The sequence below is a fragment of the Heliconius melpomene genome, chromosome 1, assembly GCF_056956725.1.
Source record: "Heliconius melpomene rosina isolate 202511_hmr_F chromosome 1, ASM5695672v1, whole genome shotgun sequence".
Classification (NCBI taxonomy): Eukaryota; Metazoa; Arthropoda; class Insecta; order Lepidoptera; family Nymphalidae; genus Heliconius; species Heliconius melpomene.
Window position 1 is genome coordinate 16,157,760 of NC_140389.1, and position 26,949 is coordinate 16,184,708.

The 26,949-nt window shown below is 33.0% G+C and overlaps 1 protein-coding gene across 1 annotated transcript in view; it reads left to right on the forward strand.

The window, feature by feature from the left end:
- The window catches only part of LOC146541759 (SUN domain-containing ossification factor), a 55,817-nt gene that overhangs the window by 8,391 nt on the left and 20,477 nt on the right, over positions 1–26,949 (forward strand). The gene's annotated exons all lie outside the window — the stretch shown is intronic.

The window sequence follows — 26,949 nt, forward strand, 5'->3', positions numbered from 1 at the left end:
AATTTTGGTTTTATATTTTGTTATTTTTTTTGTTTTATGTTTAGCTATATAGCAATAGTGCAGGCTGGTAAAATTAATTACTTTTTAAATGTTTTTAATTTTAAGTCTTTTAAATTTTTATTGTATACTTTATTTTAATTATGCATACAAAAATTCTGAAATGGTCAGCGAATAAAGGCTTTATTTATTTATTATTTATTTATATTCAGTAGTAAAATTTTAAAATTTAATTTTAATTTAAATACTAGATAAATAAATCAACTTCACGCTGTTTCCCACACACAGCAGGGTAGGCAGAGGGAACCTAGTGTAACCCTCTGTTACACTAGGTTCCCCACTTTCTGCCGAATTCTGGAGGCATTGCGTGTTGAGTGGCAGAACTCAACTCCGCGCTTTACCTCGACACCAGAGCGAAGAAATGAAAATATTAATTTAAATAAATATTTCATCTCCTCGAGTGGGGATTGAACCTATAACCATCTGGTTTTTAAAGTCTCAAGTTTGGTCTCAAGTTTCATCCAATTTTAAACCATAATATTTTGCTATTACGTGTCAGTTTCTCGTTTATGTTTTTTTTTGTATTTTTAAATTTCTTTTTCCATTCTGTAAGTGTAAAATTATTCCCTCTTTTTGAATGTATTTTGTGTGTAAATTTTTTGTTTTCACTTAATTTGGAATTTTAATTTCACTCCGTAATTAAATATATCAAATATTATTAAAGAACGATCAGCGAAAAAACTATATAAAATTCTATATATTAAAAATATATAATGTAATAAAGTGTATATAAAAAAATATATAAAAATAATTGTATATAAAATAAATTAATAAATAATTACATTTTAGTAACAAGATATTGTAATTTAACCTAAAACATTTTCAATCATAACAATAAAAGTAATCGTATTAAACTTACAATTGCTTATGAAGCATTTGTAACTAGTTACAGAAATAACTAGTTTCTGAAACTAGCTACGCGTAACCCCGAAACTAGTGATCGCCGGTTATGCTTAAAAGACGTTACGGCCCATGTCTATTAGGTACACATTTAGATATGCCGAGGCGAAACAAAATATGTTAGAGCGCTAAACGCTCCACCAAACAATAATTGGACACCGACACGCTAAGTAATGATACGGTACTGCTAAATTAACATATGTGTTGAGTAGTCACCTTATTTTGGTAAATACGTTAAAAATATATGAAATCTGTTAAGTTATAAACAGCCTAATATAATGGACATATCTTTTTGTTAGTAACAAAAAAAAAAAAAATTTAATATGTTAACATGTTTTTTTGTTGCTGTTATTACTTCAAATATTTACGATTTATAAAAATATTTATAATATAAAAGTGTTTCCTTGAACTGTTAGGAAGCTTTTATTACCTCTAAAAATGGTAAAGTTTCCTCCTGAAAGAAAAAATAAGAAATATATATGAAAATCATATTTCGCTTCTAAACTTGCAATACTTTAAATATGCTTTTTCACTAATATATTATCTATAGTAATTATAAAATATTCTAAATATATATTTCTTACTTCAGGGCTATATATTATTTTCCCTTTATAATGAATATAGTGCCAAAATCGCAAATTATAGGCAAGCCGTGTTTACTTTCAGATAATAATATGATTTATCACATAGCGCGTTGGTGTCAACAACACCTGTTCGGAAACTGTACTGAAGGTTCTTCCTTCATATTCATTTATGTACTCGAATACTTATTTATTGACTACAAAATTTAATTCGAATTCGTTGATTGTAAGCCGGTGATAGTTTCTATGAATCTCTATCTATACTAATATTATAAAGCTTAAGAAATTGTTTATTACTTGTGCGAATTGAAAGGTAAGTACAAGTCAGAGGTAAGTACAAGTCTTAGATGTTTCTATTAAACCATACAATAAAACATAGTCTATATAGGTGCATTAAATATATATGTATATGTATAATAACTTGTTTAATTATTAATTTGTTAATGCACTATTAATTTAAATGTATATTTATATGTAATCTTTAAAATCATTAAAAATAATTAGGTCACCTTATCAAAGGGTTTTTTCTCTTATTTTTTATAATAAAAGTTAAAAAGTTTTTAATATAAAAAATAAAAGTTTTTATCCGACGTAGCGTTACAAAATATTATAATAACTTAATAATTATAATATTCACTATCGCACGCATCTTATCAGTAACCTTCATAAGACTGTGGCGCCAACCAAAATTTTATTTTTATTAATACGTTGAATATTTTTTGATTTTCATTTATTTATTTATTTATTCTGTTGATGGCCTAGTCCATAACAAGCAATTGATATTAATTAGCACTTCGAGAAACGCAGTGCAGAAGCCACTAGACTAAATTAAAACAATATTTTGTTTTATAACAATTTGGCTGATGATACTTCTGTATATATTTGCCGTTGTTGCGCAATAAGAGCTTTGTTGCCTAATACTTGTTTGATTAAAATAGTAGTTGTGGATTCGAATTTTATTCGTACAAATGTAACAGTAGAGGGCGTCGTCCGGATGAATGATTTTTATTTCACCATGTAAGACTGAAAAATTTAATGAAGTAAAAATAAAGAAATTAATTCTTTATTAATATAAATAGTACCTGTATTTTTGGTTTAGGATGGTTTGCACACGAAAAATAAAATAAATTATAATATTAAAAAACAAATATCTGAGTTATTAAATAAATTCCACAGTGTATTCTAGATTTGCCACTTCCAAAATTTAAAATATCAGTAAAAAAAATTCTGACAAGTAAAGCTTATTACACTGTTCAAGAATATTTAGAGGACAAACATGTATGGAATTAATGTCTAATGAATGTAATGCAGGATAGCTGCCAACTAATGTAATAGATTGTGATTGTACCATTGATTTTGAAAAGAGCAACTGTTGAGTTTCTTGCCCTTCTTCTCTTCTCAGCAGAACTGCCTTCCGAACCGGTGCCGGTGGTAGCTTTTTTTTCATATGTTCATTCGACGATTCAAAAGTGCTTACAATAAGTTTATTTGAATAAGGAATATTTTGAATTTGAATTAGTTATAGAACAGACGTAACATCCGCTAATTATATAAAATGAATACAATACAATAGATAAATTTAATGAAGACAAAATAAAATAACACTCACCGCACCACTATCTGATTCATTCCACTACTCAACACGGCGGGTAAAAGTGAAAAGCGAATTAAATGGAAAATGCACTAATCGAACGGTTCTCTCCTATCTCGGCGGAAGGCTTCGTTTGTACGCAACAATTAAAGTTCTCCCACTCTCCGTCAGAGGTTATCGGTGATCGGTTGTGGTATAACGCCTGGAGCTGCGCCGTTGTAGTGCCGTGGATTATTGTAAGTGGGTTAGCTTAGGGTGCTTGCCTATTGATGTAAATTACTTTTTTCCCATATATTTTACTATGGAACATATCAGTCATAAATATTAATGGCAAAATCTTTTGAATTGTTCTACAAGGAACAAGAGAAAATTTATACCTAATTAATTAGATTTCGGCGTTGAGTTCCGCCACTCCATGACTCCAGAATGAGTCCAGAATTCGGCGGGAACTGGAAAACGGAATGTCTTAACACTAGCTAAAAAAAAATGATTAATGTATGAGTATGGTGGTTTCAAGGTCTTGTAACAATTTGCAGACTACAAATAAATTATGGAGAAATCTTGTTCAGTGTGATAAACTAGCGTCGAAGCGAATTCATAATTTTAAGCATTTAAGATTATATTTGTTTGGTTAATTGTGCTGAACTGTTGTTGATTTTTCTTTTTATTATTTTTGAGTTTTTTGTTAATCTATAAATGTATTATAAGTGATATTATGTATTTTCGAAAAGATATTTTTTTTTTTGTATTATTATTCAATTATTTTTAAAAAAATCCAAGTTTAATTGAAAATAATTAATTTATATTCTTTTAAAGTAAAAGTAATAAATTAAAATGTATTGTTTCACTTCATGGACGGTGGCCTTAACTATCGTTATGAAAGCCCGTTGTCTCGCGGAGGTATCGCCCGGGGTGCCTACAATCGGTCATTCACTGTCTGCTTGAGCTTTAGGTGTCAAACTCTACTATTGTTACCGCGTGAGTTCGGCGGCTTCTTGTTCGAGAATTTGTTTTTTTTAAATAAATAATTCATTATTTTTTTAATAGATGACATTTTATCTATTATTCATATAAATAATATTAAAAGTCTTTGTAAAAACTAAGTATAAATAAATAAATCCAATTTTTGGACAGGATTTGTTCTAAATAGGAAGAATACAAGAAATCATAAATCATTATTATTTGATAAAATAGTTATCGTTTTGAAGTGTATTTATTGTAAGGAATAAATGTATCGATATAATTTATTTATGATGTGAGACACGTTGCGCGATCGTTGATGTAATCGGAGCAGTGTTCTATAAAATATGGCATTCTGCTGTCACTGGTCGATTTGTTAAGTTTAAAGTTAGTGTAATTTTTTATCAATTTATATTTTTTTACTTCACGATGTATCCCGCATATAGCAGGAAAGGCAGAGAGAGCAGGAGAAGGCACTCCGTTCCCCACGGCCCGCCCAATTTTTAAAACATTGCTATAATAAAAAGAAACAACAAGAATAATATTAATTTATTATATTTACTATAAACTCTATCTATCGAGAACAAGTAGTACCGCAGTAAAAGAATAATTAAACGCGACTCACCGCACCTGGTGTCCGTTATAGGGAAAGTAAGAATTCAGTTTCATGCTTGGATTCTTTTTCATAGCACTTACACTTTTAGCACAACACATCTATGCACTGTTTTAGAAACACTTTAAAGTGTTTTATGGATTTCACGCTGTATTCTTCACATAGCAGTGTTAAAACATTTCCGTTCACCACTTTCCACCTTAATGAACCCACGGCCTCTCGTCGCGTTTGCAGGTGCACCCTTGTGCCCCTATTTTAATAAAACTGTAAAGTCTTCAAAACGGGTCAAGTTAAGACTGAATCATTTTCTCATACCACCACAGATATCACAGAGACCTACTTAACGTTAGAGCTGATCTCGGCCATTGCAAACGCAAATCTAAAAGCAATAGCAAAATCGATGACTCTATATGGGAATATGTTAATCGTATCGTATTTATTATGTTGTCGCATGAATAAATCAAATGCACGATCCATTACATTGGTTATATCGTATAAGAGTATGGTAGCTTTCCTGCTGGCCCCACTGGGTTTCTTATTATATGGTGATTTAGATAGACTGATGGCAATTGAACGTTAGTATAAATTATTCAGATAGGTACCGGCTGTCCTTAATTTGAGCTGATAGTGATTTGTGGTGCTGTTAATATGATGTTTTATTTCATTTATTGTTGGTGGGTTTGAATCTTATTCCATTTTTTTTAATGGCTTGGGTAGTGGGTAAGAATGGTTAACCCTTTAAAAATATGATTTCATTCGTCTTAGACTGATATGTAATTTGTAGCTAATAGCATTTGGAAATTGTGATTGAGTCATATTTTTCTGATCATTTGTATTTCAATTTTTATTTAATTATTTTTTTAAAATATTTGATTTAAATTTATATTTAAATGGATCTTTGTGTAAAAGCTACTCAACACGCAAGTGGCGGAATTCAACGCCGCGCTTCATTTCCCACAGCTGGGGAAATCAAAATAATTTTCAAGTAGAAATCGAACACTTAACCATCACACATAGTCAGATGCTATTGAGCGACGATAGGGACGATAGGTCTTTGTTTGTCCACTCTTTCATTAACTAGAGACGTTCTATGTCAGCGATATATTGTTATATTGTTTAGCCCATACACAAACTAAGTGGAACATTCAATGAAAACAAACGTTATTTTATTTAGTTGCTAACTAAACATCGCCATACAATGGTAATGGCCATTCATACATGAGTTTTCTCACAGTTAAACGCGAAAGCTGCTCTTTACAATGTACCCCATAAACCACGGTTTCCCAAATTATGCTCAATGTGGTTCCTATAGACCAGAGCTTCCCATAATATGGGCCCTGCTTATAGAACGTCATGCCAACCGACCGAGCTAATACCCTGGCAGCGTGAGTTTGACTGACAAAAATGGAGAAAATAAGAAACCGTTTCATCCTTCCCATTGAGATGGAGTTTTACTTTAATTATATTTATTTAATTAAGTTATCAAAAATTGTATTTAAACTTTGTTTTATATTTGACCATTCATTTGTTCATATTGATAACGGTATTTCCTGTAGTTGAATTTCGAGATTGAAAACATTTATAAGATAGACCCACACAGCTTTGGGAACCGCTGCCGTAAACTATTAAATATAATCCGCACCATTGTCAGTACACTTTCGTTTGTATAGGCAACTCGGTAGTCCTAAAGTGACGTAAATGACCAGCCCGCCCTTATATAGCTATCAGATAACATACGCGTTTACACTCCTGTCCGCTATCTATCAGCGAAAGTTGATTTACCATATCCGTTGGCTCAGTTATTACGAATGGGCTGAAAGGGTTTGGTCAGACGTAGTGTTTAGCGGTCGTATTCATACATTTTGTACGCTCGACATTTTGACAGGAGGTTGGCTTCGCAACGTATTTGGCTAACTGCAGCTTTTGTGTTCAATGTTATTAATTTTATGAATGTCACTGAAATTTTAGTCTATATAGTATAAATTTTCTCTTATAGTACTTCGATCTTCGTGGTGCAGTAGGACAGTTCTTGTAAATGACTAAACGCGACGATCGTGGGCTCGATTTAAAATCTTAAAAATTAGTCAGAAATTCGGGAACGGAGGGCTTATCACTAGGTTCCCTCTACCTACCCTACCTGCTCTGTGTTCGTGGGAATCATGCATGCCCACGAAGCTAATACCTAATTCTGATATTGTTTCTTTTACACAGGAACCATGGAAAGCCATCGTACCGCATTCGTCGCCCACATTATACATTTTTTCATATTACGATACAGTTTTGAAACTCAATTTCTATTGTATCAACATGGTATTGACTACTTTAATTAGTCACATTGAATGATTTTTAAAGTATATAAAACTTATTGGAATGATTTTCCTTGATTTTTACTCTTACATTACATATTTTTTTGTGCTTTTACATCAATAGCATTCTGACAATAAATGGTACAACATACTATGGTTTACTGTATCAGTAGTCGGTCGAAGGCAGCTTATCTATGACGCGATAACTTTACTTACATTTTGATTTATTGATTAAATTTGACCTAAGCACCGATTATACAATCCGGCTAAATTAATTATCACAATATCTACTTACGTTAGCACAATTCCGCGTGCAGCCACGATTGTCTGTATAAAATGTAATAAATTGTATATAATAAAAATATGCATTATTTGCACCGACTTAAATTTATTAGTAAGCATAAAGTGAAATTTAATAGGCAAATATATATCAAATAAATAAGGGTAATCCCGTAGTTGGGATAAGATATGTAGGTTACTGGATAGTTTAAGATAATAACCAATAATTCATCACCCACACGACTAAAGTACACTCGAACGTTTTAAATAAAACAGCGAGACATTTGACTTTCTATTGATATCTCTTCAATCACGTTATCACTACTCCGACAATTGTGCCATTAAATCTTTGGCGAGCCTATTAAAATTTTACAACCGATCTTAAATCTAAATACAGTGGCATAAACAATCTAAACAGTTATGTTATTTGAAATCCATAAGTTATTTACGAGTAAGTTAGGGAAAGCCGGCCAATCTGCCTCGAGACCCTACGACCGTCTCCCACACAATTTCTAGTATCCGACACGATTTTGAAAGTGAAATGATAAACTGAATCGCAATAATAAATCCAGCAGTACACGCGCTCGGGGAGACGAACTATGGAAATGTGGGCGGACTGACCACAGCTTAAAGGTCATAATTGTGTGCCTCTATGGTCGGAGCCGACGGTAACCAGACGTCAGTAGCATTACTCCGAGTAATGGACGCATTTTTCTCTGTACAATTCTCCGAGCACTTGTTGCTTATATAAATTGGTAGTTAAAATACTTCCACTGACATCACGATCCACGTTCAGGTGTCCGTTATTTTAATTAAACTTTCGAATCGAGTTAAGTAATTTAATATTTTAGCGAGTGCAGCCGATCCACTTATCCCTATCTCCTCACGTGCATTAGACACTCGTTGCTGTTCCTTTAATCCCATCGACAGAATATCGAGTTGCTATAGTAGCAATAACGGCGGCTATCTGACATCTATGGCTTGTTAGGCAGTTTATGGAAAACAATAATGTCCATTTTACTATACCTTTATTGTTTTCCTAACGACACTGATTGAGTCTTTACTGGTGTGCATAAATGCGGATTATGGTTTCGGTTATCGATGTTTTAACTTTTCATATAATTTTCTCTGACAGCTCATAATTTTGTACGCGATAGCTTTAATCGATGTTTGCTTTATCGAATTTTATGGTTTTGTGGGATTCGAATTGTTGAATTTCTATTGCCTTGAGCTTCTATTGTCCCTGATTTATGTATATGCCAGTATTCAATATTTGTGATGCCCTTTAGGTCAAGATTTAATCTTCTTAAATAATTAGATTCGTTTGAAAAATTTTAATATTCCATTTGGGTCACATTTTTTTTTAATTTTAACGTCTCCTCCGTTCTCCTAACACAAATTAACCAAGATGGCACCAAATTGATAACCATATACTTATGTTATTTCTGTAATTATTATGAAAATTACTTCTTATTCGAGTTGTAGTTCATATAAAATAATCAATCAGTTGTATTGTGTGCATCTGAACGCTTGGCTGAAATCGTGCAAGGTCATGAGTCTTTGTTGAAAATTTATATTGTAGTTGTAACCTCTTATATTATTTATTCATAATAATAAATAATAATAAATATAACAGGATAGATCCTGTTTATTCCAAAATGATTGGAAACTTTCAATTATATAATAAAATATTGTAAACATCACTATGTTTTATTATAATTATTATTACAGCCTATTCTAAATGCTTTCCATAAGTACACGCTGTAATAAAACTACTCTATTTGGTTTGTTCTTATTGTCAGTTTTTTCCTGACTGAACTGTTCCTGATAGATCTGGACTTATCTAAACACTATACATATAAATCCCACCACCCACCCACTCAATTAATAAGTTAAATTGATCAATACATGTCAGTCATCGGGCCATAAAAAGTGCAAGACGTCCAGCGGTCAGATCAAAGAGAACGCTAAACTTTCACGTAGGAAGCTTTCAGGCTGTTCGCACTTGCCACTGCCACTCGCCAACACCTAGATCATTAGTTGGGAAAGTTTCCTTATTTGTTTAACTTAATTGATTTATCTCTAGTTATTGTCGGTCGGTCATCTATTTGAATATACGCGTAATACAAGCTTAGGTGTGAGTTTTTTTTTTAATTTTAAGCTGTATCCCACAAAACAGTGTAGGTAAAGGTTACCAGAGAAACTGTAAAAAGTTCCCTAATTTTTGCCGTATTCTAGAGGCATTGCGCGTAACTCTACGGCCGCGCTTTGACTTGGTACCAGAGCCACGAAATTAAAATATTATAACTTATTGAATTAATATAGAATCTAACTTACAACCGTGCGCCAACATGACCTATGTGAATTAATGTTAATTATTTTTTTCAAGTCATACTGTTTTTTTTAAAATTATATACAGTTTAGATTGTCGTCGAAATTTTCATCACATATCTTCTGCTTAACGTTTACATCATAAAAGATTGACTGAGCCTCCAGAATAGAAACGTAAGTCAGCTCCCACCGGAGATCGTGTCATAGAGTAATGATGCATTCAAAATGTAAGTAAAATATCAATTGTGACTGCGCGAGACTTGGAAAGCTGTGTGTTAAATATGAATACATTTTCCATATAAATGGATTTGAACTCCCAATCATCTTCACCGTTAGAAATAAAGGCGATGCCACCGGTGCCTTCATTAATCTACGTCGATGATAGCTTTCCCTCTCGGATTGATGCCTCCCATCGGTTGTAATTACGCAATTGTTTTAATTCCACCAGTGCCCACTCCTACCTACCTCACGTTTCTCTTTAAATGCTTCGTTTTTACAGCAGCATTGTACCCCGCACACAACATGGGAGGCAGAGGGAACCTGGTGTTTAGACATCCCGTTCCCCATTTCCCGCCAAATTCTAAAGGCATTGGCAGGGTACCAGAGCGAAGAAAATGGAAATATAAATGTAAATATATATTTCATTTCCTCGAGTGGGAATCGAACCCACAACCAGTCGCTTTTACAGGCACACTTGGGCCCCTTTGCCACGGCTGGCCTCAAATGCTTCTTTGCTTAAAATTAATAACAAGTTAATGAAAGTAAACTTGCGAGTGAAACTTTACTGTAGTTATTTTTAATAGGCGTTGCACGGGAAATGCAATAGTTGAAATGTCATCGCAATAACTCGAGGAAACGTTTCGAGTGTTTTGTATTTCTCGAGTTAGGTTATACTTAATCGAGTGGAAAGAGTAACAAATGGTGTTTTTGATTTCTCACTACACATAAGCTACAAATATAAAATGTGTTTTTTTTTTTTATCTTTTAATAAACCATTCTATTCTCCATTTTTCGCCCATATTTTCAGATATTAGTGACGTAATATAGCATTAGACTTTGTATGAACAGACTTCCCCGCATTGGTTTTGAATCCAAAACCACAGCGCTTATTAAGGCTAGTCCTACCTATTTCTTAGTTACCTATTCGGTCGTCATGTCAATATTAGACACAGTTTTAATTATAATTAGTATCTGTATGTTAAATTATCTTGATATTTTTAAGACTATTTTAAAGATAATATAATATGTACAGTAGATAAAACTATTTAATTATGTTTAAAATTGTTTGAATTTACTAATCTCTTATTGTAGTATCCAAATATACGTGTCTCGTGTACGGTTACGTCTTGCTGACGTTTGTTAGCATAACAGAAGCGTAACACGTGTTCTTAAAGTGTAAATATAGACTCTTATAATATTTTAAATTTAATATATCACCTACACTAAAGATAGAAAAATATTTTTAGAGAATTTATACAGGTTTGAACGTAGCGTGTTTCGAACCCGCGCCTCTTGGACGGATTCCAAGAAGCGTCAGTTTGAATTTCGCTACATTTCTAATGTTTATAATTATATTCTCCAAAAGTATTTTTTTTTTAATTTATATATATATTAATTTCGCGCTGTCAGTAGCAGGCATATGGAACCTGGAACCTACGTGTTAAGACTTTCCGTTTCCATTTAGACACTTCCATTCCCTACTTTCCACCGAATACTGGAGGCATCGTGTTTAATGGCTTTTGCACAATTTTGTCATTAAACACGATGCCTTTGCCTCGTTAGCAAAGTGAGGAAATGAAAATATTAAATATTTCATATCTTCGAATGGGAATCGAACCCACAACCCATCGCGCTTACAATCGCAAGATTGTACCCCTCGCCACAACTGGCCTGCAAATAATATTTATAGTGGCTAATATAACGGCATATTAACAATAACAAGCTTGCGTATGCACTTTGATTGATGCCCGTTTTGTGATTGACACGCATAATATCTTATCTCTTTACTCTCGCAGGCTGTGTATAATATACGTGATTAATTTCAAACGTCATACATGATTAATTTTAATTTTATTATGTTGGTAAAAGTTTAGTTTCTAATGTAGTCTTAAAAACTATTATTACAAAGCAATCCCGCTATTGAAAAAGAACGGTTATATAACATGAGTTTTTTTTTTATTTTCGCTATAATTACATATTTTAAATGAAAAGTAGTTTGTAACTACGCAGGCAAAGTGTATAACGTCGTGTTTCCAAAAATTTTTACGAAATTCTGAATATACGATTAACCCAGTTAGTTTCTTTTTAAAAGTAACCGTTTTAAAAGAAACTTTAATAACCGTTTATATACATTTCATATATGATTTAAATATAGCGCTTTATACAATAAATGGTTTTTGAAGGTATAACCACAGAATGTCGATGAGTTCTACGCGTCACTAGCTGGATTAAAAATGACGAATTTCGCCAAAAAATCCAGAAGGAACAATGTGTTTCTAATGAATTACATATAGGTTACATTGTCTCTAACTTAAGTAAGAAACTAATTTAATCTGTTGTTTAAAATATTGTAATTTTATACTTTAGTTTCTACCGATATCCTGTGAACGCCTGATTTGAGTTTTTTACCAAATTATAATTTATACTGGCTATTCGGTTACATTGTACGCTTAAATATACAATTACAGAAGTGACGCTGATAGAATGATTTGACGTGACATGACATAAAATATAACAAGAAACCTAACGTTGGAAATTGCTTAGTTATTATCTTATAAAATATGTAAATAAAACGCAAGCCATTCGCCCGGAGAAAGGGCTTGTCAACGGGCACGGCTACCTAGTGCTGAGCTGTGCCTGTACAGCACCGATAGGTACACACTGTTATAACGATCTGCGCCACCTGGCTTCACTCTAATAGATATCATCGGTGCTGATAAAATCGCAAACAAATTGAAAATTGTATTAAATTTACTTTGTGTAGATTGTTGAGTACCTATATTATTTTTAACCGATTTCGAAGGAAAGTGATCAGTTTTATCTGTATGTTATGATATTGTTCAAATATTATAGATTTCTCGAAAACTAACAGCAATATTTATATTTTTTCATACTTTTCTTTTAACTTAATTGACAGGTATTTAAAGTGAGTTTATTTTTGTTTTTGTTAAATTACTTCAATGTAACAATTTATTATAACAAATTGTTTTTATACAAAGTACAGTGATAAAACTCTTCCCTCGGGCACGTATAACTCTATTAGATTATATGTTAAAACAACCCTTCCTTAGCAGTCGGGGATTAAGCTTTAACACAATAATTTTCCTTATGAAAAGTACCTCCCAAAGAAATAAATATAATGCACTAAAAATAAATAGCCCTCCGCTTAAAATAAATCGACTAATACATATGGGAATAATTAAATTGTAATCGATATACATTAACATCTTCATCGTTTAACTAAAGAGCTTTACCCACTAACTTTTACCATATTATCGAACGCCAGTCGTGATCTCGTCGTTAGCAAAGAAAGTTTTTCTATATAGACTCCCATCTGACTAGAATTTAACTTGTGTATATAAAGCTTCACGCTGAATAGCAGCAGCGTAGACGGAAGGAACATGGTGATAAGACACTCTGCTCTCCACTTTCCGCCGAATTTTTTGATGCATTCTGTATTAAATGGCGTAACTGAACGCCAGGCTTTCGCCTTGGTGCCAGAGCGAAGGAATGAAAATATTAGTAAATAATGATTCATTCCCCTGACTTGGGATCGAATTCACATCCGTCGCTTTCAAGTTACACCCTTGTAGGTCACGAGGGCCTCATTAACTTTGATATTAGTCTCAAATATATTCGGTTTTCAAATAAGGAGGATATAATGCAATAATTGGCTCGTTAATAACCCTCCAACGTCGTTTCGTGTTAGTATAATTACGGGAAAAGTTGCCGGGTACCAATACCGCGGTAAACACTGATGTAACCTATTAGTCTGCCTTATGTGATATAATTAATGACCAATTTACATAACTCTGCCCCGCTGGTGATATATGTTTTATATGGACGCTTCCCATTTCCGCTAGATGTATGTGTGTGGGTTTTAGGATTTCCAAACTGTTTGTTGCGTTTAGTTCCGCCGTTCGACAGAGAATGTATTAAAAGAAAGCAGAATGTGGAGAATGGAGTGTCTTGACAATAGGTTCCCTCTGCCTCTGCTACCATGTTATGCGAGTAATTGCAGTTTTATTGTATTATTTTATAATTGCGTAGTTACATGAAAATTAAATGTAATATATATATATAGATATTAAATAAATAAAGTTTTTGCTTATGACACGTTCACATGTGTAACAAAAACGTGTACGACAATTAATATATATAAAACAATATTATCATTGTTTATGCGAAATATGCCTAATAAGTTTGTTTAATGTTTAAACTTTTATTTAAGCAATGATGTACCTACTATATATTTTTTCTATTATTAAGTCGAGGTGACTGTGAGACAGCGTACAAAATAATCTAATGGACAAGAGTTAAAAGTAGATATGTCCCCCACACCGTCCTACCTATCTGGATAGGGGGTGTAGAGGTACACTAATAGAGGAGTGCGTTCCTGTGAAAACAGGAAAAGTGGGGATTTTCCAGTTTAAGTACAAAAATCCAACCGAAGTTACGGGCGACGACTAGTTGCATAATAAAATTATGCTATTAAACTTTTATCTTAGAAATTGATGGTTCAATAAGCTAGTAACTTAAGTTGTAACTTTTATTAGGCCTAGATAGTTTCAAAGTATAGTACCTAATGATGGGATATAAAATGTACATAATATTTATTGAGCGGAAATTTACATTACAATGTTAGCTCTAAGTGTCAAACTGACACTTGATAGATATATTTAAGTTTATTTATATTTGAGTTTTTTTTTCACTTCCACGTTTACGCACAAGAATGTAAGGAAGGCTAAATGGCTAAGTAAAGTAGGCTTCTCCAACTCTTTCAGAGGAATTTTTGGGCGTTGGTATCGAATTCTTGTCTAGTGTATGAAATTATAGTATATTATGCACATAGGGAGAAAAGATCACGGGTGCTAATGTCTCACATTTCATCCGTCGGGCGTATACGATCTTTGTCACACTTGGATGAAAGGTTCGGGAGGGAATCAGGTACTTTTGTCTTTATAATGTACAGTCATGCACTGTCCTACTGCGCTACAGGGATGTACCTAACGTTTTTAATGTAACGGTGTTGCATTACGTACTTCTAGCTAAGCTCTTTATGTTAAAACTTTAGGTAACGAGCGTGCGATATCTATTTTCATAAATACTTATTTATGTATGTATGCACTTTAGAAAATCATAAATGTGATTAGAAACAACGGATGCATCAGTTTAATATTTACCGTATTCCTATTCCGTTAGTTTTCTATACGTTTTAAAAATAACTTAAAGCGCGATAATTATAACGAAGAGACCACTAAAGGAAGTGGAATCTATTTAAGCTCTGCTCGTAAGTCGCGGACATCACCGACTGTTTGTCAATCCATCGTTATAGATCAAATAGGGAAACTTCCTTTCTCCAATGCGTGTGTGGATTTTAAATATGCTTTAGCTTTATAAATAGTTTTCTATAATTTTAAACCAACAGATTATACTTTTCGTATTTCGTATTATTAAAAATCTAATCTAATCTAATCTAATCTAAAAATCTGTGTATTCATATTGACTTAAAAGATTTTACAACTCTCAATATAATTCTTATTCCTCTATACATTATCATATTTTTAACACCTTGCATTCTCAATATAAGGATAGATACAAATTTGTACCCTTACCCTCCTTCCTCAAGGTTCCGTGAGAGAAAAAAAAACAAGCTTTAACAGCAGTTCTAGTTTAAAGTTACAATTTCTTACAATGAATGAAGTCTTCAAGATACCATGAGATTAGCGGTGGTCTCTTACTTTTGTTGTTTATATCTAACAAGCGGCTATTACATAAATCAACAGCCGGCCGCACCGTTCGCGCCACGCCCATGGCGGTTATAAAAAGGCAATCTCAAAGTAAGTAAGGAGAAAGTTCAATAAAAATTAACATCGACTATTACGAATGTTTAAGTATAGGTACACTGTACGGGAAAATTATCTTTGGATTTATGTAATGTTTGTGGAAAAGAAATGGTTTTTTTTTTTGTTTTTGTGGAGCAGGAGAGAACCTCAGTATTTGTAAGCTATTTCGTTTTCATGCTTTTTATTCCAAGTTGATGCTTTTTCCCACATTGCATACTTACGGCAGTGTCAAAACACTCCGCTATTTACTTCTTTCTACCAAAATTCGAAACATTGCGCTTTGACTGGTGAAAGACTCGGTTTCGTCTTATCAGAGCGGAAAATGAAAATAATTCATTAACACAGGATAGGGATCGAACCCGTAACTAATACGTGAAGTTACAATAAGACGCTGTCCCGTTGCGCCGCGATGACTTGCTTAGCCCTAGCATATTCACTTTTAAACCCTTCATTAATAAAATTGGCATATCTATCTAAATCTCATTATGAAATGCGCACAAAGCAAGTCGTAGTAAATAATTATAATCGATTTCAATCTAAATATAATCTATACAAAACAATTAATATTTAACAATTATGACAGATATTAATACTATACCTACGCCCGTGCCTTAAATGTATTTGACACTAACGTATAAACAGGGCAGTGTTCCAAATACAAGCGCACGTGAATATTTTCTTTTCTCCGGCCAGTGCGCAGGAGTTGCGGAGAGTCTTGCCAACTATGTTGCGTTGACATCTCGTATTACTCGATATCTAAAGAACCATATTATAGTAATCGATTTTAATAATAGTATACCTAGTTAAAATTAGAACAATTATTTTGTAGTGACACTATTAAGATTATCGATTTATAATTATATCAATGTATGCGATGTTTTGTTTTTAATAATTAAAACCCAGTTTTTTTTTGTTAGTCTTGTTTTTTTAATTCTCAAAGTCGGAAAAGTCTAACCAATAGTAAATTTAATAATCTAACAAACGTAATTACTTATTAATGTTCTTTTCAATAAAATTATTTTTGTTTTCTGAAACATATCTTAGTATAAAATATATTGAATGTTAAGATATTCTATATAGATACTTAATTTAACCGCATAAACCAACTTAGCCGCAAAATAGCTGCCTTATGAGTTTCATGACAACAATAGCATCAAGTCCTTGACTTCGTCTGTAATATAAGAATATTAATAAAAATAACTAACGCTTACTTATACAATCTCAGGAACCATGTTAAATAAGTATTTAGGAGGTAGTAGGAGGCCGCGCTGGACAAAGCGAGCGGCTGTAAACGCGAGGATTGTAGCTCTGGCAAAGACTGCTACTCAACAGTCAACACGGACTGCCTTGAGAATTCGCCGGAAAGTGGAGAACAGAAGTGTCTTAATGGGCAACGGAGTGTCTTAACACTAGATTCCCAAGTGCCCTCTACGTACCCTGGTATATGTGTCTATTTATCGAAGAACGCGATATTAGCTATCATACATACCTACAATACATAATCGTTTTAATGCAACTCACTGTACCTGCAAGCAAAGTTACTTCGGCCACTTACAGTGACATGTGTTATACAAAAATCTTAATTATTTCTCTTTGAACACGGTGGCAAAGCCACAGATAAAAGCTGGTAACTTATAAGCGCATTTACCTTTTTCAGTTTTTGTATCCTGCATATATAAAAGAAAATAGTTATTTTTTGTGTCCCAAGTGGAATTCTAACCCAGAACCGTCGTGTTACAATAAAAACGTTATAGCAATACCTCGTCATGTGCTAGTGACTCAATACGTCTGTGACTCGAGTGAACTTATGTAACTACCTAAATGCCGATAGGTGAAGTGTCAATAAACTGTATCTTATATTATAGGGATGTCAATGTACGTCGCGCTGGTCAAAACTATAAATTTTACACTATTTCCGCATAGTCAACTTTTAGTTAGACTAGAGTTTGTATTTGGATTAATATTATTTATACCAAAAATTTTATGCATATTTTAAATACGCTCAAATTTCTAGAAACAAGAACAAGACTTATAATATTTTTCTGCGTTAGTGATAAAGAAAGATTTAATTATTATCTTCTTATTTTTTAAATGGTTACAAGTTTATTAATAAAATAATGAATCGTCTCCTAATATTAATGTTATTTTAGCCAAGGCGTTTAGATACGTTGTGGAGCTTGACGCCATGCCCTGTGATGACACATTAACGCCTGCTTGATTCAATTGCTACATATTTATATGGCTTATGTAGATATATTTGTTTTCTCTTATCATCTCTCTGAGACTGACTGAGTCATATTACGAAAAATGGTACATTTATGGGTTGGTTATAGGTTGTAAAATCGATTTTTGCTACACTATGGTAGGCAAAACCTACTTTTCTAGACACTCTGTTCTCCGTTTGAATTCAAATTATTACCTGTTGAGTAGTGGATCTCGATGCACTTTGGAAAGGTAACGAACCCCCGATCCATAACCATCGTGTTTGCATTTCGTCGCCAGCTATCCCATTTCGTCACGGTATCCTCACGACAGGTAATTAAAACCATGCTGTCTGGCAATGGATAACGTCATTACTAAAATTATTGCCAAGAAAATATAAATAAAATGAGCTTTATATGTTTATTAATGAAAGTTAGCTACTATTTTTTGCACTTTTACGTGCCAAAGTAACCACCACCCAAGATTCCTTAATAATATTACAGGTGTTGAGTGTATGCCCAAAGAATCTTTATTCGGTTATTTCGGATTCCTGAGCGAGGAAATAAGAAAATTAACCCTCGCGTTAAATTAACAGTCGCCCGCTTGTGTCACGATGTGACGGTTAAATAGTATTTATTATCTATTATTACTAGACTAATAGATTATTAATTATATATAGATAAATAATAAATTAAATATTATTACTAGATTAATTAAATTATTACTAGACTAGTTATCATTATTACCTACGCTAGTATAACCCTAACATTGTGTTAATATGTCAGTAGACCGACGAACTAGCTGCGTCCAGCCAAGAATTACTTCCGACATTAAACATACATATGATAAAAATATACCTACGCTTTGTTGTTTAATAGATTTTGCGATGTTATTTCATTTACGTAGGAATGGCTTGTCTTGAGAATTGGGGGATCAAAATATACTGTATATTTATATTTTTGTATTTTTTTTACTTCACGCTGTATCAAAAGGAACTTGGGAACCTAGTATTAATACCCTTCGTCCCCATTAAGATAACTCCGTTCCCTACTTTACGTTGAATTCTGGAGGCATTACATATACAGAGGCGGACTTGACACCTTTTGTCCGTTTTATAAGAAAATGTTGATTATAGTTTTTTGATATTTAAAATACCTATAACTTTCTATGTGAAAATATATTTTTTATATATCTAGGCGTAATGATCATTGACCGCAGACAATAAAAGGTTTTCTAAAAGTTTATTTTAAATTTTACATAAAAAAGCTATATCTCTACGTTCCACCAACTACATCAATATTCAACTTAATAATATCACACTAAATAATAAATAAGCCATCGCCAAACTATAAATAGCAACACTAAATTCCTTTGTTTCTCATTATTCGCTACATCCCTTTGTACAACGTAAACGTAACTGAAGTTTAAATATCATTGTTCTCGCACTGGACATAAACATGATGCTTTGTCTGTCGGTGCCTACTCTAACTCTTGCTTGCAGCTTATTAAATTATTACGAAAGACAAAAAATGCCTTTAAAGAAGCTGCGATTACGTTATTATCAGAAGATTTTTACAATTAAAGGTTTTATTCTCTAAACGAACTAAAATAAAAGACGTACTTATAATATAATTTTCCATTATTAGCAGTTGGACTTTGTTTCCTTAAATAATCCACACGCACTATATAAGTATTATTTGTATATTTTTGTTCAACTTAAATTAAATTATCATTCTACGTTGTAAATTTTCCCAGGCCGTGATACAAAGAGACAATACAATTTACTGGTGCAAACATAGTATGTGTACATTTCCTCCGGTGTTAATCTTTTTAGTGACGATTGTTCAGTTCGTGTTATGTAATTATATGATTATTGCTTATATACTTAACGTCTGTTTTTATTGTATACGGGATACCATGGACTCTGCTGTATGTGGGAGAGAACATCTGGTATCTAGTGGCACGTCACTTAGTTTTTTTTTTCTCTTTAAAAGAAAATAACATTAATACACAATTTTATTAAAGTAAATTATATTAACAAACTAAAAATACTACAAAAACACGTTAGAATGAAGTAACGGTAACTACACTAGCTGTCTAACCTAGATAGGCCGCGAGGCGCGAAGGGAGTACACTTGATATTTAGGTACACTAGAGGAATGTGACATTACGAAAATGTCATCTCAATTAGTCTATCACCTAGATGTGGTCTGGGTGTTCGAGCCTAATGAAGTACGAGTGAATAGTTCCTGAGATTTTGATAATGTTATACAAATATATGGTTAGGTTGGATATTGGAACGTGGACAAATGTGGACTCATAAAAAAAGATATACACGTTATGGGCATATTTAGTAAGTAAGTTATTGAAATAGAACTATTATTGAATTTTAGAGATTTTAGACAGAATGATTTAGTTTTACACTTAACTGTATGTCTTAAAATATATTAAAAATGACAAAGTAAATAATTCTTATTTGTTGCCCTCGTTCGTATTCGTAACACTGCAATCCGTTCGAACGATCATCGCTAAACGACCGTTTGACCTCGCTTGTGTAACACATTGTTTCAGCGATACGGGCGTAGTTTGTGCCCTATCTATCTATACGAGTATGTAAGTAGATATTAGATAGTTGAATATGAAAATGAGGTTTATCGATCTGTCTCTGATCATTTGTATTCGAACAAAAAAAGAAATATTAATGGTAATACAGTAACAATAAACATTTAACCTTTTTGGTAAGAATACCATACAGTACTATAATAACTAGTTTGAAAATAACTAGACTAACATTATTATTTTAATAAATCTCGTTAAAAAAATATAACAATATCTATTGTCTATTAATATTAGAAAGCAGAAGTGTTTGGTTGATCACACTTATCTCAAGAACTACTAGTTCGAATCGATTTTGTTTTGTTTTAGATATTTCATTTACCAAGGAAGGCTATAAGCTATACGTGCCTACACAACTCTGAGTTATTTCCATTTGACTGCGGTAATAGCCGTGGCGCAGAGACAAACGTGCGACTGTAAAGGCAACAGGTTGTGAGTTCGAGTCCCATTCAAGAAAATGAAATATTCTATATTTTCATTTCTCCTTTCTGGTATCGGGGGGAACTCTACTCTTCTATGTGCGGGTTATAGCGTGATTTTAAACAAAATGGCGCCTTCTTGAATTTTATTATTGTGCTCTTAGTGTGTAGCAACAACATTATATACAATACTACAATTTTCAATTACAAATCGAACTTACAATCTAGGATATCTCATTAAGGAAAACAAATTACCCACCCATCCCACCTGTTCTATAGCTTATTCATAGAGCACGCTAGCACGGAAACTATTAAAGGTATTACGTTTTAGATTCGTCGGCACAATCAAATGCGAAGGGGTCAGGTCGACAGTCGACTGCTCGTCGTAAACACGCCGCGGTCAGTCTTTGATCGAACGAGATCGCATCTTTCCGGTAATAGTGATGTTATGTAAAGTATAATAATTAGAATGGTTTTCAATTTTCTTTGTTAGGTATAGGTGGTCTTCACGATGGAACCTGGGAACCTAGTGTTAACATTAATACTTCCGTTCCAAATTTCTCGCTAAATTGTGGAGGCATTGCGTGTTGCGTGGCGGAACTCAACGCTGCGCTCTGCCTCGACACCAGAGCGAATAAATGAAAATATCAATCTAAATAAATATTTCCTTTCCTCGAGTTGGGATCGAACCCACAATCCGTCGATTTTACAGCACAATATGTGCCCAATGTGCTCAACGTCAGTTAACGTAAATAACATTTTTCATTGCCTTGAATTTTGTCACATTTTCCCTTTTTATAGCTAAAAAACTAAATTTTGTTACATTTTTTCCTTTATCTCTCTCTGGATTATTTAATTGCAAATTAAATTAGTATTAATATCCTCCTTATTATTTATAGCACATACATGATGAGTATAAAAGTAAACTCATCGCCTTACAGTGTGAAATCTCATCACTCAAACAAGTTTATAGCGCAACTTCTATCATAAAATGGCGGTGTACCATCGCATTTGATTAAGCCGACGACCTAGCCTCTTGTAGTACAACGAAAAACTAATTGGCTTAGTAGTAAAAGTGTTATTTAATGTTTCGCCCGTATGTTGCATTACTTTGATAATAGAAATATGTTGCGTAATAACTTTCTTTATTTTCATACATTAGTTAATTTTTTTTTCTATTTTACATATAAGTTAAAGTTTATTACCTTCTGTATGTGTATAGGTATGTTATTATGAAACTATGTCGCGGTTATTAACACTGACCTCACTAGCCTCTAAACAATGGACTAAGAATTGTAAAGAACATTTTAGTAAATCGATTGATTTACATGTATAGAATCATCCTAAAAGTTTCTAGCTCATAGCGAGTGACCTATATTTTACGTAAACGATATTTCATGTACTGAATATGGTAACAGCTTGACTCTAATATATAAACATGGATGGTATATAGTTCTATATATCCAGGCTAAAGTGAACCTTCATAAAGTTCGGTTTCCACCGCGAGCGGAGCGGACTCATTAAGGACTACGTTAAACTCGCAAGAGTAAGTTGCATACTTGTGTTTCTACGAATTAATAGTCGGGCGGAAAGGAGCCTCCGAGTAGAAAGAGTTGAAATGAACTCACTCAGTTCTAGGGAGTGGAGCGAAGTAATTACAAAATACAAAACTTTTTGTTGGTGGAATGTAAACCTATTTTTTCTAGGATAATTTCATGAAAGTTTGGTTAGGTTCTGATCCGGTTAAAATTGAAGAAGAGGTTTTTTTATTGTTAAAATTTATAATTACATTAAAAAGGAGTTCGTTCCGTTCCTATCCATTTCTCCCTCATTTCTCTTATGACATGGAAACCTGGCTCGAGCCCCGCCTAAGGACAGACACTTAAAGTTATATAAATAGAAAACACCAATCTCACAATTTGCACACTATTGTTGCTACCATGTGTTTATTTAACGCCCACGGCGATCACAGCGCGACCACTGAAGTACTGAACTGATAGAATTACTCTCTCCGCGCTAAACTGTCACGATGTGTGGCCGTATGTTACCAGATAGGGTGACCAGTTTGTGTGACTTGGAAATGCTAAATTAAGGCTTTAACCAGGCTCGCTCGCTGTAAAGGTTAAAAAATAAACTCTTTGAAGAACAGTAATGTAAAGTTATTTTTATAACACTAACGACATTGCAAATTATTCAAATCTTTTTTATATAATAGAAAGATATAACATACAGTAATAAATTATTGATTAGCACCTCTTTACTTAATTCTAGCTCTCGTATATCTCGAAGCCCAGTTTTAGGGGTCACCATTAATTATTTAGTGCAACAGCATATATCCTTACAAACGACCAAGCTTTCCAATTTACATCGGGATCCATGCGTTGAGACTGACCTACATGCCTTGAACCAGTAGTGGTGTTTCATTTTAATTAATACTATTTATGTCACTACGTGTTTCACCTTTGACCAGAGAGGCTTGGTCATGAACGATCTTCTAGTAAATATTGAGGCTCGAAACGTTATTGTGCTATATACCTATAAGTGTGATACATCTTGTATTTTTCTATGAAAATAAAGTTTCTATAGTTTTTTTTTTTGTGGGAACCTCCGTTTTCCATTTTCCGCCTAATTTTGGAAACGTTTTGAAAGGCGGAATTTAACGCATCACTTTGTTATCGGATCAAAGAAATTAATATAAATCATTCTCCCAACCAAAAATCGAATCCACAACCGTCGCCCTCTTCCACGGCCTCACATAATTATCATCTAATTAATTAGTGTAAAGAATATGAAATACGCAAAAGAAATTTACTCTTACTCTTACAAATGGTAACCCTATATATTACGTAAAGGCAGAGTGATACGGCCAAGCCGCTCGAACTGTTGACGGACGTTAATAATAAATCATTTAGTGCCATTGGCTCTCAAAGCTTGAAGGAAATTGAAATATTGCTCTCGTACTATTGTTTTCAATTCTACTGTAAACGTAATTTGCTCGTAGCGGCGGCCACTTTCTTCTTCTCGTTTATTTATTTTAGATTTGATTTATTTTTTGACAGATTATTATTAGGTACTTGTTTTGATGTGTTTTATGTGTTTTATCGTAAATTGCTTCTTAACGATTGTTAGATTTATGATTAAATAGGTTTTGTGGATTGATTTACACTATTAATTTTATATAAAGAGAATAATTTCTGGCGTTCAGTTTCTCTAAGAAAATAAATATTGTGTATTATAAAAATATTTAACACTGCCAAATATAATGTAGGTATAGAAATGGAAATATTTAAAAACGTCTACGTCACGTTTTACGCATATAATGAATGCCCTGAGAAAGGCACATAAAATTTTAATTTATTTACATAATCACAATAGAGTCATTAGTGGTCTTTTTATTTTTGCGAATTAATGACAATTGTGTAGTTTTACAGTTCGGAGCGCGGATTCGCGAACGTTCGATCGCGTCTGTTGCGAACCAAATATTTAATAATTGTGATGCAATATTGCTTTATTATTAAGTATTTTTCTTATTGTTGGCGTGTACACTCTCTGTACTAAAACTGAGGAGTTTGTTTGGTTGAACGAGCTAATCTCGTGAACTCTAGTTCGAATTGAGATTTTATTTTAGTTAGTTTTAAACTAATACAATATATATGTAACGTACGGAATCTTTAGTGCGCGAGCCCTACTCGCACTTGGCCGGTTTTTATTTTAGTTTAAATAATCTATTTTATGGAAAAACCCTAACTCTGTAGTTTAATAAACGTTTAGTGGCTTAGTCATTTTAAAATTATTGAGTTAATGTTATTAGAACAAGAAGGTCAAGTGGTCACGCGAATGAATACCTGATTGACTGATTCTTGTACTAACTTGTACAATGGTCATTATAAATTAATTCTGCTAACATGAAATTTCGCTCTCATGGACTTAAAACTCCATCATCATTTAACATCACAAACTTGGTCCTAGTCGTCGAATCCTTGGATATAGATGTTTCTGCTTAAAGTTTATTTCTTCCCTCGCTTACGTTAGCCCAAAAGAGTATAGGTCAAAATTTAACGACATCAAACTTTTGCTCTTGGACTTCTTAAGTAGATACTGCTGGTTACAATATACTTGAAGGTAGGTAGGTAGAATTTGACCTTATTATTTTAACAATGTTGCTGATGTTCTGTATAAGAGGTGTATAATAAAAATAAATCTAACAAGAGCATTCCAAAGGGAGATGCGCCTGTCACATCATAAATTGAATTTATATTTCACAAAGACTGAAAATGTGGAAAATGTCGGCAACAAATTGCATACACTGTCAGTTAAGAACGTTACATATACGAAGTTTTTTTAAGCATCTTTTTTTTACTCAGCTTTATTTAATAATTTTTACATATAGACTGTTCCATCTCTAAAATTATTGAAAGGCTATTTATTCTGTCTTACTTTAGAATATGGTAGCGGGATCATTTATCGTACAAATGACAAGTATTAAAGAATGAAATGTCACACAATGCAGATAGCACTGGAAGGCATTAGAATACCGTCATACAGATGGGTCCAGCACTAGCACGGTGAATCCATGGAATGCTAAACTCCTTAACAATTTCTGTTGGTAAAACTGACCTTGTATCCCGCCACATCACGTATTACCGGAGTAGGTACAAATTACAAAACATTTATTTAAATAAGATAATGTGCAAATTCTTGTAATTATTACAAGTGTTCTTTATTTTAGGATAGGTAGGTTTGTTTAGATGAATGTTTCCTTCTTATACGCCTGATAAGAATTATACAATAAGATTTTTATTAAATAAGCTACGTCGAAATTCTTATATGATTTTTATGAGAGATGTTCCGGTACGTCTAACGTTTTTCTCTCTCTCTCTTTCTCTCTTGCCAAATACAGTAATTTAAAGCGAAAATTTGTGAAGATAAGCGGTAAGCTTTAAGAAATAGATGCAGGTGTTTTGCATGATTGAATAAAACATTTCGAAATACCTTTTTTATTAATATTTTACAACTTTTATTACTCAAATAATTACATTACCTATCGTTGTTATATTAAACCAAGACGGCATTAAGGAGACGATATGAAATACAGCATATTAAAATACCACGGTAGGTTGACGAATCGTCGCGGTTTATAGATTGCATGCAAAACGCTATGACTATGACAAATATATAATAATAATACATATACTTTTTATGTATGAAGTTTAAAAATATATGAGTCATTTAATACAAAGTTCAATATCCATGTATAGTAATATTATAAAACTGAAGAGTTTGTTTGGTGGAAGACGCTAATCTCAGGAACTACTGGTCAACAGACTGTTTATATAGGGCCACGCGAGCGAAGTCGCAGGTAAAATTTATAATAGTATGATAATTTCTATGTTCAAAATATGTGAATCATATACAATTAATTAATATCTATCTAATGACGATAATAGCAGAATTGTCATGCTAAATGCCAACGCCGCTCATAGTAAACATGGTTCCATTGGTAAGTGTAATTAAAAATGTATTATGTGAAATGTTGCTAAAAACAGTATCCTTTACAGAAATATTACTATATTATGTTTTATTATTATTTCTGAGTAATTTCAGTACTTATCTATAATTGTTTTACGTCATCGCATTATAGATCAAATACCACACGGGAAAATTTATATCAATAATATCGGGTGTTTCCCCGGTCTTTTCAAACAAAGTCAGCTATTTGTTTCCGTTAACCGTTTCCAAAACTCACTGAGTTATCTCTATCCCTGCAATAAGGGAAGTGAGAAAATATAAGAAAAATCATTGTTATTGTGCTCTGACCCTAACTAAAGAATTTTATTAGTTTTATTTTTAACTAAGCCTTATCTATTGCACCGTAGATTTCTCGACACTCAATGACCAACCTGTTTCGCGGAATACGAATCTGCGTTGACCTGCTGCTTCAAGTTCAGCTTTATTAATAACGTGGGAAAGTTCAATAATCCCTGTGCCTCACGCCTACAGACAATTGCGCTATCTTGCAGGGTTTTCAA